This window comes from Macaca nemestrina, chromosome X, assembly GCF_043159975.1.
Source record: "Macaca nemestrina isolate mMacNem1 chromosome X, mMacNem.hap1, whole genome shotgun sequence".
Classification (NCBI taxonomy): Eukaryota; Metazoa; Chordata; class Mammalia; order Primates; family Cercopithecidae; genus Macaca; species Macaca nemestrina.
Window position 1 is genome coordinate 135,410,185 of NC_092145.1, and position 20,048 is coordinate 135,430,232.

Below are 20,048 nucleotides of genomic sequence, written 5' to 3' on the forward strand. Positions count from 1 at the left end.
TTGTGTGTGTGCAACTATGATCCTTCATTCATAAAGGAAATGTCATGCCACATATATATGCCATTTAAAAATGACCAAACAATGTGCTAACCATGGTTGTCTTTGGGAGGTAGAATTATGTGATATTCATTCTTTCTGTATTTCTAAAGTTTCTGTGATAAACACACATAAGTTTGGAAACAAGAAGACCAAAAAAACTGACTATAAAGCAAAAGATTAATAAACTTGACGACATTAAAAATAAGAATGTCTGTTCATCAGAGACATAATTAAAACAGTACAAAGATTAGCCACAAAATGAAAGACAATATTTTTACAACACACATAATAGGAACTCCCACAAAACAATAAGGAAAAGGCAAACAAACCAACAGAAAAAAGTGAGCTCTCATTAAAAAGAATGAAATCAAGTCCTTTGCTGCAACATGGATGTTTCTGGAGGCCATTATCCTAAGTGAACTAAATTAGAAACAGAAAATCAAATACTGCATGTTCTCACTTATAAGTAGGAGCTAAACTATGGGTACATATGGACATAAAGATGGAAATAATAGATACTGGGAACTCCAAAAGTGGGGTGGGTAGGTGGGGCAAGGATTGAAAAATTATCAGGCACAGTGTTCACTATTTGGGTAATGGGTACATTAGAAGCTCGATCCCCACCAGTATACAATGTACTCATGCAACAAACATGTGCCTACATGTACCTCCTGAATCTAAAATTAAAATTATAATGTTTTAAATGGGCTTAAACAACCACTTCAAAGAAGAGGAACTGAAATGGCCAAAGAATGTATGTATATGCATGTGTATGTATACATGTGTAATATATTTTTACATATACAGATATACACATACTTTATATTTCAATGAAAATGTGGTTAAAGTCACCAGTAATTCAAGAAAATGCAAATTAAAGCCATGCTGAGATATCACATCAGTTTGACAAAAAATTTTAAGCACTAGAATACCAAGTGTTGCAAGGATGTAGACTAACAAGAACTCCTACACCCTGCTGGTGAAAGTATAAATTGGTTCAACCACTTTGGAAAACAGTTTAGCATCATCTATTAATAGTAACATGAAGAAATACATGCTTCTTTAATCAGGATATATACACAAGAATGTTCATTGTTCATAATTGCCCCAAACTAGAAATAACTGTCCACCAACAACAGAATGGATAAATTGTGGTATAGTCATACAATAGAATGTTACACAGCAATAGGAATTCACAAATTAGTTACCACACAAGAACATGAAGCTTAGAAACACAATGTTGAACAGAGAAAGCAAGACAGAAAAAAATACATAGAGTATGATTTCATTAAAATAAAGTTCAAAAACAGGTAAAATATGGTTTAGGGACATGTACACAGATAATAAAATCATAAAGAAAATCAAGAAAGTTATTCCTATAAAAAAGCAGGATAGTGATTGCATCTGGTAGGGAGAGAGATGAAATGATTGATGGAAAGGACATTTGGGAGGTTTCTAGGGTACTGATAATGTTTTCTTTCTTTGTGTAGGTGGCAATTAACATGGGTGTTTGCTTTTTTAAAGTATAAATATAAAAATATATCTAGAAAAGCATAAACTGTACATAATTTCTCTAAAATGATTTTTTAAAACTACAAAAGGTCCTATATGCTGGCAAAAATTGACCATTTAAATTTAAGGACCTGATGCCCCAGAGGCCTAATGTTAAATATAAAATTAATCCAAACGCAAGTGATATGAACCTAAGTGGGCTGAAAACTGTATTCAGCACCTCTCCCCATTACTGCTCTTTAATCTTTATCTCCTCAAAGAAGCCTTTGCCATTGTTCTTGCAATTGCTAATTTCTTGCTTTAGAACATTTCAGCTAAAGTCTGAACTCACCTTTGCGTAGTCCTAGTTTCCTGGGTACAATAAGCAAATGGACCCTGATAGATTAAATTTCCAATTTTAGAATCTTTTACCTATGGCCTGACGTGCCAGAAAATCTGGCCATAAGCTATTTGGAATATCACAGGCATGATAAGGCCCAATCCCTTTTGTATTATGTGGGTGGCCACAGTGATGGAAGTAAGAGATTTGGAGATTTGTTTATTTATTAATATTGTAAACTTGGAATTATATATGTGCGTGTATATATATAGTAGATATATATATAGTGGATATATATATAAAGTGCATATATATATGAAGTGGTGGCTTTATGCAACAGAACTCTGCTCACTTTATATATATATTTATATATCATATATAATTTTTATATTACATATATATAAAAAGCTGGGATTGTGTGTGTGTGTGTGTGTGTGTGCGTGTATAAAATATAAAGTTGGGGTTGATAGAAACTTTGTTGAAATTTTTTCTATCAGAATCAGGTTGGCCCTGGTACATTGCCTGACTCCAAGTTGTGGCCATGAAATGTGGCCCATAGAATCTGCTAAAATCTGTGTGTCAAACTACCTCTGTCTCTTCATATTAGCCTCTAGCTTAAAGGTGCCCATCCAATAGATTGGCTAGATTCCACTTACTTGACCTTAGCTATTGCCTCCCCAAATCTTTTCCACTAAGACTGAAAGGTTGCAGAAATTAACCAAAGCAGTCTGTGGACATATTTAGTTTGGTCAGTATAGAATATTACAAGCAATTGAATTTTATTGCCTTTAACCAAAGCTCAGCCTCTTGAATTCCCAATTTGAACCATCCTCCTCTATAATATGAATCAACAGTGTATGCCTTCTTGGCCCCTTTGGCATCTGAATTTGCAAACCACTTCAGGGGCTGTTGATCTAGTTTGTCTTCTACTGAGAAAAAAACGGTGGGGGAGCCGGGTGCAGTGGCTCATGCCTGTAATCCCAGGACTTTGGGAGGCTGAGGTGGGTGGATCACGAGGTCAGGAGTTTGAGACCAGCCTAGCCAGTATGCTGAAATCCTGTCTCTACTAAAAATACAAAAATTAGTCGGGCATGGTGGCATGCACCTGTAGTCCCAGCTGCTTGGGAGGCTGAGGCAGAAGAATCACTTGAACCCGGGAGGTAGAAGTTGCAGTGAGCCAAGATCACGCCACTGCACTTGAGCCTGGCTGACAGAGCGAGATTCTGTCTCAAAAAAAACACAAAACAAACAAACAAAAACAAACAAACAAAAATACCAGGATGGGGGCTTATTTGTTTCCTGTACCTGCTGTAACATATTGTCACAAACTTGGTGGCTTTATGCAACAGAAATCTGCTCATTCACTGATAGTTCTGGAGGCCAGGAGTCTGCAACTAGCATCATCGTACTAAAATCAAGGTGTCGGCAGGACTGCCCCCCACTCCAGGGGCTTTAGGGGAGAGTCTGTTCCTTGCTTCTTCCAGGTTCTGGTGGCTGCCAGCATTCCTTGGCTTGTGACTGGATCACTCCAATCTCTGCCTCTGTCTTCACATCACCTTCTCCTCTGTGTGTGTGTCAAATCTCCCCCGATTCTCTCCTATGAGGACACTTGGGATGGCATTTTGGGACAACACAGATGGTCCATGATTTTCTCATCTTAAGATCCTTAATGTAAACACATCTGCAAAGACCCTTTTTCCAATGGGTTCCAGAAATTAGGACCTGATATCTTTGGGGCCACCATTCAGCCCACTATAAGGTCCAAATATTAAATTCCACCCCATCCCCTTGTGGTACGTTCTTGCTATTCACTCTGCCAAGAACAACGGAGCCAGTTTTCTTACAATCTATCCATGAATCATCTACACTGTACCCATGAATCATTTTTTTTTATAATTTCAACTTTTACTTTAGATTCAAGGGGTACACGTGCAGGTTACATGGGTATATTGCATGATGCTGAGGTTTGGGGTATGATCGATCGCATCACCCAGGTACTGAGCATAGTACCCAACAGTTTTTCAACCCTTTTCTCCCTCTCCTTCCACTATTCATCTATAGTGTCTATTGTTTCCATCTTTATGTCCATGAGTACCCAATATTTAGTACCCACTTGTAAGTGAGAACCTGCAGTTTTTAGTTTTCTGTTCCCGCATTAATTTTCTTAGGATAATGATCTCCAGCTGCATCCATGTTGCTGCAAAGAACATGATTTCATTCTTTGTCGTGGCTGCATAGTATTCCATGGTGTATATGTACCACATTTTCTTTATCCAATCCACCATTAATGGGCACCTATGTTGATTTGATGTCTTTGCTGCTGTGAATAGTGCTGCACCATGAATCATCTTTCCCAACTCCTAGGCCAGTAGTATCCAAATACTCTTGATAGTATGTTTTTATCAGGAAATAAATTGTTTGGAAACAACTATTAAAATTTAAAATGCACCTTATAAAAAAGAAATTAAGCATGCTCCCCCAATATGTTGTTTATAAATTATGTTTGCCCATATATCACTGGACTATTATATTATCATGCATATAAACATAGGAATTTTTAAGATGAAAGAAAAATAAATATAAATACAACTACTAACATTTTCTTCCAACACCTAAATGAATGATCTTGTCAGCTCTCCAGGGTACACACATCCCACTACCGAAAACACTCTTGTATATCCTTGCTCCCCAAAATTCCAAGAAAGAGCTTCAAGGACTGTTGCTTATGATAGGAAAGCTGAATGAATCCTGGACTCCTCATTGTAGCTTTATACACAGCAAGTCAGCTTGCATCTTTGTGATATATTTTGGGGTTTTGAAAATGATTTCAATGGGAAAAAATGTTCCTCTGCAAAAAAAAAAAAAAAATTACAAAAAAAAATAATAATAATAGGTTTGAAACCCACTTCTCTGGAGCACTCTCTTTTGGTGTGAGCCTCTGGGCGGCCTTTCATGCAGGTGGCACATGACATCACTCGGCCCCAGCTGTTCCTTATTAACTCAGCCTCTCAGTGAAAGATACAGCCTTTTACAATTTGACTTTTTTAAGGAGACAGCCCATTTTGCAAATCAACCAAACACACTAAGCACAGTTAGACCGCCACATTCCATAAATATAAATTTGACAGATAAATCCCGTGTTTTCACAGCCTCTGCTAAGACATGGATCAATCTGAAGTTCTGAAGGACACCAGGCTTGGCAAAAAAGCATCCCTATTTTGTCACTCTAAAAGAAATGCAGCCAAGTCAAATGCACCCAGAGGGTCAAAGCTCAAGAATCATCCAGGAGCCTATAACCCTCACTGAGGCCTCTAAACAATTTCCCACATGAAAGGACTTTGTAAAAATGTTCTTTGCCTGCTCATAATGCCTAATTAGGCCCTGACCATGAGGCTAAGAGGTGGAGAAGAAAAGCCAGGACGCCTGCAGGCTGCCCCTTGAGTTCACAGCAAAATGACAGGCAGTGTGCGTGATCCAAGGGGAAGAATCTGACAGTCACACTTCAGTCTTTCAGCCACATTTGTTTTTTTACATGGGGAGGTTGTGGCATCAATAGTGTCATCTTCTAATAGAAAGGACAACTACATATAATGCATAATTGCCGGTCTGAATGACTTGTTATTTTGACTGCCTATTCTAAAATGTCTATAATTGCTTCCAATGAGACTTTGAATAAATGATAAGTCAGCACAGGCAATCACTGGTGGAGGCATAGCACGGCTATGGAAAACTTAGTACAAATTATTTTGTCATGTGTCAATTTCCACCAATTCCTGATTATGATCACAAGGCATTTGTACCGCTTTGTTGGGTATTTCTTCCAACTGTGTCCCACTTAAGCAACAGAAGGTGTATCACATGTAGGTGTATAAAAGACATGGCAGTTTATTTTCAAGGGCAATGAGCAGAAGCTGACTGAACCTGATAAATATTGTTTTACAGAATTTTAGCTTGTGCCAAATCCTGGCCCTTTTTGTAAAACAAAACAAAGTAAGGTAGAAGCACACCTCGCCAAGAGTTATTGCCATCTCTCCAAATGAACTTTTTCCCCCTCATATGCTTGTTTGCCAAGTCCTAAAATAACAAATCACTTCTTTATAACAAAATTGTCTCCCTGGAATAATAGGCTTCAGTGTGAGTTCTGATAGAGCAATAGCTCCTCTAAATGACAGCAAAGGCTTGCAGCAGGGATGCAAGGCACATCTATTTCAGGGCTTCCCATTAGAGAGAAAAGCAGTTCAGTAAGAAATGAAGTCATTTCCTGACTCATTGGGATGCCATGTTTAAACCACAGTTTTCTGCCTGAGGATACAAAGGTTGGGAAAATGTGGCTGAGCCTAAAAGAGGTGAATCATCCCTTCAGGATTCAGAAAACCAACTTTTTAAGGTCCTTCACCCATTACTAGAACATATTAGATAGGGAAAAGGCTTAGCAACAGCCTCCATCTATTCCTTCATAGTAAGAATAAGGTTCTCCATCTTACACCCTTTGTTAAAGCCAGTTTCATAAAAGATCGGTTTGCATATAATTAAATGTTTAAGTGTAGGAGCAACAGAAACATGTCAATATTTAGGCATCATAAACATCAAGAGATGGAAGAAAAGATAAATACAAAGCTTATTTGATTTTTGTATGTTTCTAAAATAAGTTAAAATACCAAAAAAATATTTTTGTGAAATGATACTTATAAAGCCATCATATCATATACTTTAAATTTACATTATTTTATGTCAATTATACCTCAAAAAAGCTGGAAAAACTAAAATTAAAATTGCTATTTTTAAAGGATGACACACAACAATTTATTAGGTTGGTGCAAAAGTAATTGCAGTTTTTGCCATTACTTTCAGCGGCAAAAACTGCAATTACTTCTGCACCAACCTAATAGTAAGGGTTCCAAGGATTTATTTTACTAGAAAAATTTTCAATGTTCAGTCTCACTAGTAACCAAAGATAATTTTTATAATTTATAATAATGATGAGATACCATTTTAACCTATCAAATTAGCAACAGTTGACGAAATTAGCAGGGGGTGCATAATACTCAGAGCTGGTAAGGAACTACAAATTGTTTCAACTTTCCAGAAGGTAATTGGGTAATACATATCAAAAGGTTTAAAAATGTTCTCACTCTTTAAATCAGTAATTCAGCTTCTAGGAATCTATCCTAAAGCAAAAATCTGATATTTGGCCAAAGATATATTCACAAAACTATAATTACAGTCTTGTTTAGAGTGAAAATCTCAAAAAGTCACTTAAAGGACCAACAGTAGGAAAAAAATATATTATTGTGGAACACTAAAACAATGGAGCATCATACAACAAATTTAAACTATATTTAGAGGTTATCTTTAACAATAAGGAATCATACCAATGAAAAGAGCAGTGTGGAAAATTACATACATAGGAAGAAAAAATATGAAAGGAATCCCTACTTCGGTATCACTCTTGCAAATGGGCAGAAGGATCTTCCCCATCTTAAATAAATCTTGTCATTATCAATGTCATATTAATGTATTCACACAGTAAATCTTTGAAGCCCTTGTAATATTTCTTGATGAACTTGAATCTATAAGTATCAGCATAAATTTCTCAAAGAACACTAGAGTGAGCTGTCTCTGCTAGCTGATCCTGCCTCCAGGCCTCTGGAAGCCTACAGTCAATGACAAGAGGGCAGTGTTAGGAGCAGCCAGCCTGAAGACTGGCCAATGGATCATAGTTACCCTTTCAGGAATACTTTGACTGACCTTGAGTATTCCCATAGATGCCAAAACTCAGTTGAATGGATGCTTATTGAATGTTGGCTGGTGTCTTATAAAATATTAAATATTAGATGGAGATAGGAGGAGAAGTATCAAAGAAAGCTATACAAAAACAAACCAAATCCAGAGAAGCAAATTGATGAAGGGCTAAGAAATGTAATAGAAAAGAAACAGGAAAATGCACAGAGGGCAGTGAACTATGGTTTCCTCAAAATTATTGGATTATAGCAAGCTATTTTACCAATTTTTTAAAATGCAGTTAATATTTCAAAACACAACTCTAGAAATTGTATTCCTTAACAATGATCTACTGACTGCTTTTCATGTGTAAATGAGTCAATGCACATCGTGAAATATTTGTATTAATTTATTTAATCCTTACAGTTGCTTTATGGGATAAGTATTTCTATTGTCCCCTTTTATAGAAGAGAAGAAGCAAGACCCAGAGAGCTTAAATAGCTTGCACAAGCTCTCACAGCTTTTAGGATGAAGAGTAGGGAACTGATTCCAGGGCCCTCTGGCTCTAGGTCTTCATTGCTACATATATGGTCTCTATCTACTCAAGTCACAGTGGTACCATCTTTTGAAGTCCTATAGTTCTTACCATCAGTCATGCATATCTAAGATCAAACATTTACAGTTTTGCATGTTTGTTGCATTTTCATGTTAGTACAGCATGTCTTCCCAACTAGACTGTAAAACATTGAATGTAAGAACTGTAAATAATACTTCTCTATAATCCCCACAGTACTTAGCACTATTCCCCACTCATTAAGTAAGATTTAATTGGACCTTCAGCAAAGAAATAACGTTCAAAACAACTATTCTGATCGTTTTGCAATCAAATAAACTCTACCAACGTTCTTTGCTAAGAAGCAGTCATCTTTTGAGATTGCTGGAAATTTAAGTTTAGAAAAAAGAAGCTAATGCTTTTTATCTCATTCTATTCCTTTTGACTGATGAAACCAAAAATAATCACTTTGCATCTCCAAAGTGCTCCACCCCCATGAAGGCAGGGGAAGAGTGAGCCATCGCTAGGACACAAATGTGTTCTGCTCAAGGCAATCAAATAAATCAAGCAACCCCCAAAATACAGTTTAAGCAAAGTGACTCAGACACAGTTCATGTTTTTTGTCACTTACAATCCAAAGTGACTCTGAAACACGGATAGTTTTTAAAGCATTACTCATTTTGCTTTCTCTGATAAAACTAAAATAATCCAATACAATTATCTGAATGGTTATAATTTAAAGATTTAAAATATACACTCAAAACCTAGCATTTCAAATTAGTGCTACTCTTTAGGACAAACTCTAACTAATAATAATGATCTGGTATAAAAGTATCCTGCAGAAACTAATTTCCTACCATTTTCTTTTTATTAAGCTAATCTGAAAAAAAGGAGCATTCTTCCATGGGCTGGCCTAGAGAAAGCACAGCACTATAGAAACCATACACCTAAAAATATTGTTATTCAAAATTGAAAGTCATTTTCCTTTCTCACCTAAGAAAGCATTTATTCACCTACTGGAAGATTAAATATGGTTCAAGACCTTTATTTAGAAATAATTGAGTTTCACCAAATCAATAAACTAAAACAATTTCTAACTGTCCTTATCAGTAGCTCAAGGATGACAAATAGGTTTAATCACACATGCCAACTCCTGCTGGTTAGTAGTAAAGACCTGGATGCTGTGTTGAGAATGATTCTGAGGCCATATCCAAGAGAAAATATGTTTACATCAATCAGCCATATCAGCAATGCAGGTGGGAGAAGAAATACCAGCACCAAGAATTTGTGGTAACTACCATAATTTAGAAGTAAAATACAAACTCTCAATTTGAAATGAGAGGAGTGGGTCAGGGATTTCAAAGGTGTTATTGGATTGTTTGGTTCATTTTAAGAGAGAGAATACATTGCTGAGGTAACCCAGATTTATGATGCTCTAATTTAATAGCAATAAAGGAATATGAAAGAAATTGAACATATATTGACAGCCTACTATGTGCCAAGCACTAAATTTGTTGCCTTACCTTAACCACACACTCCCATGGCCATATCTAAGGTTTTTGTTATTACTAATAACAGCCCTCCTCCATTATCTTAATTTTAATCATTCTACTCCCCAAATACCACTTCCTATCTTTCTGGCTTATACCCTCAAGTACTCAGTCTTCCAATAACTTCTCTACCCCACTGACATGTCCAACCCCTGGGTCCCACCACCTTCTCACTGTTCCTCATCTTCCCACCATGTCTTCACTTTCCTCCTTACCCATCATAAACTCCATAGGCCATTATAAATCACTCCCTGAACCATCATCAACTCTATTGTACCTTTTTCTCTTCATCATAATTGCCTAGCAAAATCACACACTTTGTTAAATCCAGATCTCTGCTGACTCCAGAACTGCATCCATGTAACCTAAACACTGTCAGAGAAAAATTCACAACCATAATGACTGGTCTCACTCTAAATGTATAATTACCTCAAGCAGGTCCTTGGTAAGGCTGGCAGCCTCACTGTATTTCCTTCTTTCACTCACTCTCCTGCTAGACATCTATCTCATACCTCCTCCTCTCTCTTTTCTCTCGCCTCCTCTCTTCTCCTCTCTCAATATCTCTTCCTCCTTTACTCATTCTCCACTGATGAGTTTGTTTGTTGCCTCATGGGAAGCACAGAAAAAATCAGAAGAGAATTCTCATAGGTTCTAACTACCCCACCAACCCACCTAACTGCAGCTAGTTCTGTATGCTCTACTCTCTCTTTTAATGCCATGGATAAGCTGTCATTGCTCTGATCAAAATCCAAGTTCTCCACTTGCACACCAAATCTCACCTCTCTTTTTTAATCAAGAACATCTCTGGAGCAATTCTCCCCCTCCCCACATCCTGGCATCATCTATTTTTCAAATCATTCCCACCTACATTCAAACATTCTGTAAAATAAAAATCTTAAAATCTTGTCTTGGACCCACAACTTCCAAGTGCTGCCCCATTTTTCTGCTCCATTTTATAGCAAAATTCATTGAAAATTTTCTTACTTTCCATTTTTCTTGCCTGTCCTTCTTGAATCTGCCTTAATCAGACTTTGCTCCTCGTCCCCACTCTACATATACCAGTGAAAGTGTCCTTGTCCAGGTCACAAATGACCCTTTTATTGCTAAATCCAATGACTGATTCTCAGAACTCATCTCTCTCAACCCATCAATAGCATTTAACACAGTTGGGAGTCCTCCTCTTTGAAAAGAAAAATTATCTTCATCAGCTTCCGGAATACCAAACACTCCTGGGTTTTTTTCCTAACTCACCAACCACAATTTCTCAATATCCTTTGCTGGTATCTTCTCACCTCCCTAATCTCTAAATATTGGAGTGCTCCAGGGCCTCATCTATTCTCGATCTAAACACTCCTCTGATCATCTTATTTAGTCTCATGGCTTCAAATGCTATCTTTACGTTAATGATTTCTGAATACGATCTCCAACCCAGACCGCTTGAACTTCAGATTATTCGTTCAACAGCCAATCCAGTAACTGCATTGAAATATCAAATATGCATTACAAACTTTTCATGCTCAAAACTAAACTCCTGATATTCCCCCCAAAAAACACTTATCCCATAGTCTTCCCTATCTCAGTAAATAATGGCTTCCATCAATTCAACTGCACATTCCAAGAAAAGGCAAACTTGGGGTTGGGATCATCCTTGAATCCTCTCCTCTCTAGCCCCTCATATCCAATCCATCAGCAAATCCTCTTGACTCTACTTGTAAATCTGACCACTCTGCATCTGACCACTTCTCACCACTTCATGGGCCAAGCTACCATTATCTCTTGCCGGGTCTCCTTGATGGGCTCTTGTCCCACTACAGTTATTCTCAACATAGCAGCCACAGAGATCTTTTTTAAAGAGTAAGTCAAGTCACATCATTCTTCTGCTTGAGACCCTCCAATGGCTTCCTGTCTCACTCAGAAGAAAAGCCAAAGCTCTTTTGGAAGCCAAGACCTTACTGTAGGTCTACTTCTACATGTACACTTCCTGTAGACACCTCTCTGACTTCAGCTCTCATGATTCCCCCACTCACTCCACTTGAATCACATTAGCTTCATTGTTCTTTGAACACAGCACTCATCCTTCCACCTCAAGGCCTTTGCACGTGCTATTCCCTCTTCCTGGAATGCTTTTTTTATTTTTCATATTTTTTTGGGGGGGGGGAGACAGAGAGACAGAGTCTCGCTCTGTCACCCAGGTTGGAGTGCAGTGGTGCGATCTTGGCTCACTGCAACCTCCACCTCCCAGGTTCAAATGATTCTTCAGCCTCAGCCTCCCGAGTAGCTGGCATTACAGGCACGCACCACCATGCCCAGCTAATTTTGTGTGTGTGTGTGTATTTTTAGTACAGATGGGGTTTCACCACATTGGCCAGGCTGGTTCGAACTCCTGACCTCATGATTCACCCACCTCAGTCTCCCAAAGTGCTGGGATTACAGGCGTGAGCCACTGGGCCTGGCCCTGGAATGCTCTTTATACAGATATCCACTCTTTGCCTCTTTACCCTTGTAAGGTCTTTGCTTAAACGTTGTCTTCTCAATGAATTCTGAAAAAATTCTGGCATGTCCTTTTACCCTACACTGTTTTACTTTTTGCCAGAGCATTTTCACCATCAGACATACTATTTATTTTATATATGCATTTGTTTGTCTTTCTACCTCAACCAGAATGAAAACTCCATGAGGACAGAGCATTTGAACTATTTATTGATATTTATCCAGAGCCCAGAACAGCATCCATTACAGAATAGACAGTAAATACTTGTTGAATGCATTAAGGAATAAATGTTTACCTCATTTTATCTTCACTTACACCCTATAAGGCATATATTATTATCCCTACTTTACTGATGCAGAAAGTGAAGTTCAAATAGCTTGAATAATTTGTCCAATATCATAAATCTAGCAAATACAAGAATCAAAATTTGACCCCCACACCAACTTTCAAAGCCTGTCCTTTTTCTCATGACACTGAAGAATCAAGTAGTTACCCTGCCTTTCTTATATGAACTGTGTCACTGAGTAACCAAATGTAGATGAAGGGAAGGGTAACTTATTGAAGTATTCCAACTAACAAATGAAGTAGAAATTAGAGAATTAGAACATAACTATTCTGCAGTCACTACTCTAAGCATTGAGCATCAAAGGCTGCTAACGTCACAAAAATAGAGACATCCAGACATATGTGCTTGCTGATGAATCATACCATCCTCAGTCTTGTCAAAAAAAATACTGAATCTGAATCTGAACAAACCTCTAGATTGGGGATTTTTCAACCTCAGCACTAATGACATTGAGAGGGGACTAATGATTTTCTGTGGGGGGAGCTGTCCTGTGCATCATAGGATGTTTAACACAATCCCTGCCCTCTACCCACTAGATGCCAGTAGCACCACCTACTCCTTTTCAAAAATCAAAAATGTCTCCAAACACTGCCAAATGTCCCCTGCAAATCACCCCTGGTTGAAAACCACTCCTCTAGTCACAACTAGCATTCCACAGGTAAAACAGAGGAACATGTTAAACTAAACTACATGTATACAATCAGCAAAATACAGACTGTGGGAAATGTCACACATCAAATGACCCAGTTTCTTCAACAAACAAATTTCCAGGAAAAGAGGCAGGCGAGAAGGGGAATCTTTGGATCAAAATATATAGAGAAGACATTTTTTTTAACCAGACAAAACTAAACTATAGGGTTTACGGGTACACAGTTGGGTGATAAAATTACAAAGAAACGGAAGAAAGTGATTGCTGCAAAAGTCCAATAGGGAGAAGGGAGGTGGTTGAAGTTGGAATGCGACACTTGGTTAGCCTTGGGGCTTCCTAGGTGACATGAGATTCTATTTCTTAACTTCTTGACTTGGGTGGTGTTTAAAAGGGTGTTGACCTTATAATAATTCATTAAGTTTTATATTCATTTTATCCTGTTCTCTGTTTCTTTTTCCTGTAGAAAAAACACATAAATAAGTGAAAACTATAATAAATAAACAGAATAATCTGCCTTCCCTTCTACTTCAGTTGAGCTGAAGTTCTGTGGGAACTGTCCTTGAGAGGAGAACTTTGAATTTATTGAGTTCAGGTCGATGTTTATGTTCCCTCAGCCCAGAGGTGTAAATCCTCATCAATGCTTCAGAAATGACTTTGGAAATCATAGCAGGACTTACTACAACTCTCCACAAGCCATATGTGTGATGTCCATATCTTGGAGTTGAAGGAACAACTCACATCAAATCAGCAAATACCTACCAGAAAGCCTGTTGTGATCCAGGCGGCCTGCCAGGCACTGTGAGGGAAGCAAAATGCAAAGCAGTGAAGTCTTGGCAGATGTGAGCAAGGCTCATGAGAACTGTACGGGCTGAGTAGAGATTTGTGGGACGATGACTTTAAGAAGGATTTGCAGGCCCAATAGAGAGACACTCCACAGGTGTACCTCCTTTCTTGCAAAAGATACGCTCCTGAAGAGTTCTGTGGTGATTAAATTTTTATAAATTTGATTATATTTTCTCATTGACTTACATTATAATCAGAGAGTGGCTTTATCTACATTTTGGATTAATCTTCAACTGGCGATGGCTCCCAACAGTTTAAGTTTCCCTGCTTCTCTGTCAAGTAGTTAATAGTTTATAAACAAACATTTAAAGGCACTATTTAAAGGAACCCTTGAGTGAATCCTTTTGAACAACAAAGGATTCTTTGGTAAGATTAATAAATAATCATTAGATTGGAGGCTCATCAAGCTTTCTTAAAGTACAGCATATCTATACGCAAGACTCCAGTGTCCTTTGATAGGATTTCATTGCAATTATCTTTTTACCTAAGAGTCAGAATCTGTTTTATGTGTGTTTTAGGACAACATCTTGCATTACTGGTCTTCCCACTTTTTCCAATAGCATTTGGAAGAACATTTTGTCCAGAGACTCGTGAGAAACATTACTAAATGTAGCTCATATTACTGAGTTGCGTGACGCAATAGGACCTTGGCTTTCAGGCTGCAGTTTAAAATTACACAGTAAAAACAAAATGCTTCTAAGTCCAGGAGAGAGGTAATTTGAAATGACTGGCCCACTGGTTGGATTCTCTGGGACAAAAGGCGCTCAAGCTACTCCCCTCAGAACTGCCTCTTGAAAAGTGGGCTGCCTGGAAATCTCAAGTAAGGTCACTGGAAAGCTGGAATGAGAATGGAGCTCACTGACCCCACCTTTGCCAACCACATCACCACATCTCTACCCTACTCCTCCACACTGCCCTGCCTATCTGCCCACTATGACTCCTCCTCACCTCCGTTTTCCCCATCACCATTCGACTCTTAGCCCTTCTGATAACTTTTCTTGAACAAACCAAAGAAAGATGTTTTCCTCAGTACCAACAGCATTTCACCTTGGTCAAGTCACACTTGGGTCTACTACATGGCAGGAGATTCCCAAGCTGCTAGAGAATGGCAAAATCCTAGGGCTGCTAATGCTCTTCCAGTTGGTATAAGTAAGGTTGCTCTCATACTTCCCCTTGACTGGAATTTGTGGACTGGTTTTTAACGTAATAGCTCACCCTGCTAGTTACACACACCCAAAGAAATGTGACTTATGATGAGTTTCAGTAGGGCTAGCTTTGTTATTTCTAATTAAAGACCCCATTTATTTTGGAGTAAATGGGTAAGGGTTAGTTCACTTTTTTTGTCTTTGGTGACAAGAAGATAACTTATAATTGGTTTATTTAAAAAACATACTGGAAATAAAAAATGGAATACAGCATAGAAGAATACATCAAGAGTCAGTTTTATTGTAGAGGGAAAAACAACACTCTTTCCAAATCCATTACTGTCCATTGCTTCTAGGACTGCTTCCTGAGGATAGACACTGCCTTCCTTGCTGTGTTCAAGAAGCTTTATCCATAAGGCATTTATCTGAGTGTAGTTATGGAGCACCTACAGAATTCTACAGCTATTGTCAAGCATTTCACTATAGCCTTTGCAGTAGGCAAAATTCTAAGATGACTCCCAATGGCCTATACCCTATTATAATCCCTTCTCCCTGAGCATAGGCAGAACCTGTAACTTGCATCTAACCAATAGCATATGGCAAAGATGGAGGGATTTTGCAGATGTAATTAAATTGCCTAATCAGTTGACTTCATTAATCAAAAAAGATCACACTGAATAAGCCTAACCTAATCAGGCGATGTGTTTAAAAGAGAGTCTAAGAGGTCAGAGACTTGAAGCAGCAGAGACTCTCTGTCTCCATTGCTGACTCTGAAATGCAAGCTTCTATTAATTCTACAGCCTCAAGGAAGTGAATTCTGCCAACAACCACGTGAGCTTGGAAGTGAATCCTTCCCTAAGGGAGTCTCCAGATGAGAACTCAACCTAGCCAACACCTTGATTTCAGGCTTGTAACACCCAGAGCAGAGAACTCAGCTAAACTGTGACAGACTCCTGACCTACAGAAACTGTAAGATAATAAATGGCTTTTGTTTTAACCCTCTACGTTTGTGGTAATTTGTTATGCAGCAATAGAAAACTAATACAGCCATGAAGAATCGACAATGAAATAAAAGCCTCTGCTAAATGGATCCCTAACCCATAAGAATCAGTGAGTAGATAAACAAAGAAAACGAGCATCACAAACCAGAACATGTGCTTCAACTCTCACCCATCCCCCATCTACCTTTCCATATCCAAGAGCAAAGGACCTAGAAAAATGGAGACAATGTCTACTTCAGAAAGGTTTTCCCTGCCCCAGCATTGTTGGTTTACTACAGATCATTATTCTACATCCATTTTTTTCTTGCAAAGAGTCCACATGTACAGCCCTTAAGTGAAAAGAGATAAAAGAACCAAATATGCTTCCAGAGAAATAAGAAAATCCTAACCTCAGTAGGTAACTATAAGTGCCTATGAAATGCATGCAAATATTAAAATCAACCCCCAAGGGCAAAAATAGAACCAAGAATAGCATTGCAGGCAGCAAAGCAACTATTGCCAATGGTGTCCATGGCTGAAAAGAAAAGGCTTAAATGGAAAAAGGAAGACTGTCCGTTGCATATATTAGATGCCCAGGATTTGTCTGAAATCCGTTTGAATGGATGAATGAATGAGAATTAAAAGGGATTAACATTGCAAAAGAGCAAAAAATTAGAGAAAAATGCAGCAGTGACCAAAAGCCAGGACAAGGTCAGAAAAATTCTTAATGCAAGAAACCATCAGAGTTGACGTAACCATAGAGCAGTGGTTCTCAAAGTGTGGTCCCAGGAACAGCAGCATCAGTGTCACCTGGGAGCTTGTTAGAGATGTAAATTATCTGGCCTCACCCTAGACCTACTGAATAAGAAACTTTGATCATGTGGCCCAGCAACTTAAGAAATCCAGGGGATTCTGACACATGCTCAAATGTAAGAACCACTGACCAAGAAAAATGAAGAAATCTTGTGGGAATGGTTTGAAAGAAAAGCCCAAGGGTCTTAACCCCGGCTGCACATCAAAATCAGCTGAGGAACTTTAAAATTACTAATACCCAAGCTGGTCTATCACCAGAGATTCAGATTTAACTACTGTGAGATAGGAACCAGGCATCTAAATTATTTACCAGTTCTCCAGGCGATTCAAATGCGCAGCCAGGACTGGGAAGCTTTAATGTAAAAGGTGAAGCAGTGTGGGAGGACCACATTCAAGACTGCTACATAAATGACCTCTAAAAGAAGGTTGGACTCTTCAGATATGGTGTTCTACTGCCTTCAAAGTATTCACACATATATTCTCAGCTGTCAACACTTCTATGCTTTTGCACAGGGCATGGAAATTGCTTTTATTCAGCAGCACAGAAAAAATAACCCTTTTCACGGTCCCTGCTCACCTTCTGTGATGGTTTTGTACAAGCCACACTTTCCCTTCCTGCCTTCAGTATATGGGGTGCCCCTAGGAAACAGGAAGAGAAGCTGCACTTTCTTCTATTCATGGTGGCAGCAGTCACCACAGGGTCACTGCCTTACTTGACCCACGGACCTCCCTCAGGCCCCAGTATACACAGGCAGATGTCCCAAGAGGTCTAGATATCCCTCCAACAACTCTAAGCCACATAGTCCCTCAGCTACTCTGAGACCATCTTCTCCTGAACCTGGAAGGTGAATGAGGATCTCCAGCTGAGAGGGACAATAAAAGAGGCTTTCAGGTAGAGAAACCCGGGACTGGGATCATGGCAGCCAAGACTTGGAATGTGGCCAGAGAAGAGGCCCCGCAGCCCCAGAAGCACTACTACAGGTAACGTGCTGGCTCCAACCCTATGGCAGACCACACACTGCGCTATCCTGTGAAGCCAGAGGAGATGGACTTGTCTGAGCTATACCCAGAGTTCTTCGCTCCACTCACTCAAAATCAGAGCCACGATGACCCAAAGGGTAAGAGAGAAAAGAGAGCTCAGGCCCAAGCAGAGTTTGCAGACACAGGCTGTGGCTATGGTGGCCTGTTAGTGGAACTATCACCGCTGTTCCCAGACACACTGATTCTGGGTCTGGAGATCTGGGTGAAGGTCTCAGACTATGTACAAGACTGGATTCGGGCCCTACGTGCAGCTCCTGGAGGTGGCTTCCAGAACATTGCCTGTCTCTGTAGCAATGCCATGAAGCACCTTCCTAACTTCTACAAGGGCCAGCTGACAAAGATGTTCTTCCTCTTCCCCAACCCACATTTCAAGCAGACAAAGCACAAGTGGCAAATTATCAGTCCCACCCTGCTAGCAAAATGTGCCTATGTGCTGAGAGTTGGGGGACTGGTATATACCATAACCTATGTGCTGGAACTACACGACTGGATGTGCACTCATTTTGAAGAGCATCTGCTGTTTGAGCATGTACCTCTGAGGACCTGAGTTAAGACCCCATTGTGGGACATCTAGGTACCTCAACTGAGGAGGGGAAGAATTCTACGTAATGGAGGGAAGAATTTCCCAGCCATCTTTCGAAGAATACAAGATCCCATCCTACTGCCTGGTCACTGACTGCTTACTCTACCTTAGCTGGACCTCATCTTCCAGGGACTAGAGAAAAGAGCAGGAGCCCTGGGTCTTCCCAGTTGAGACTGCTGGAGCTCTTAAAGAAGGTGGGGAGCTACCCAGGGCAGAACCCACTGGTGTTCATGACTACCCCTGGCTCCTCTCACCTTGTCCCTCCACTCCCACCAGAAAACAAAGCAGCTGACTGAGGTGGTCAAAGGACTTTGGACCATAGGGGATCTTTGGAAGGCTGTGGGGTCTTGTTCTCCCTTAGCACTCCCTTCTCCTTGGGAGATCTCTCCTCAGCTGGAATGAGGAATGTAGTCCATCTAGGTGAAATGCTTGCTAGGCTTAAAAGGAAAAAAAAAAGGCTTTCAATTGCTTGGGAGCACATGACCCTCCCCCTCCCAGGGCTCAGCAATAGGGTCATTTCACTGTCTACATAACCTAAGTCCATTTGGGCCAGTGAGTGAGAGGGAATACTCAGAAAAGTTTAAACTTCCAAGATAGAAACTAGACATTTAAATTGTCCAAGAACACCACAGGATCTGTGTACCACAGGATCTGTGTGGTGTGGAACACCACAGGATCTGTGATATGCAACATACAAGCAGATTCCCTCCCAGTTCTGTGCATGTGCATGAGGCCTTTATGAGTACAGCTAAAGGAGATGCTCCACCACTAAATGGTACAGTAGTGACTTGATTGAGCAGGTTCACACTGCACAGATGAAAAGCAGGAACAAGCAATAATACCTTGTCCCAGAACCTCAGGATGCTATATTTAATAGATGACAATGACGACAATGATGGTAACCAGATTCACCACTGGAAATTTAAGTTTTCCAAAAAGCTTAAGCAAGCATTCCTTAAAGAGGCTGGGAGAACCTCCAAGCATTTTGGAATCTATTAGCATGTTGCCTCAATAAAAATGCCCAAAAGTAGCCAAGGGGCGGATGCCAGAGCAGGAAACAGAGATAGGGCAGGTGGAGGATCAAGTCTTACAGTTTTTCCAAAACTGATTAGACAAATTCTCATGTTCAGGACTGCTATCTAGAGCAGTGGTTCTCAACTGGGGTTGATTTTGCACCCCAGGGGACACCTGACAATTTTTGGAGACATTTTTGGGTTTTACAATACAGCAGAAGAGTGCTACTGGCATCCGGTGGGCCAAGGTCAAGGATGCTGATGCACATGACAGCCCACCAACAAAGAGTTATCCAGCCCTCATGTCATTAGCACCAGGATTAAGAAACCCTGATCCAATGAAATGCCCTCTCAACAAACAGCACAGAAGGAAAATAGTGATGGATTTCCATAAGGCCCAGATTCTACCCACAGTTTCCATTAGCATCCTAGAAGAACAGAGCTTGTTCT

At 39.6% G+C, this 20,048-nt stretch overlaps 1 pseudogene; it reads left to right on the plus strand.

Moving 5' to 3' along the window:
• Positions 1-17,865: 17,865 nt before the first annotated feature.
• LOC105499128 (tRNA (guanine-N(7)-)-methyltransferase pseudogene) lies at positions 17,866-18,678 on the plus strand (annotated as a pseudogene).
• Positions 18,679-20,048: the final 1,370 nt, after the last annotated feature.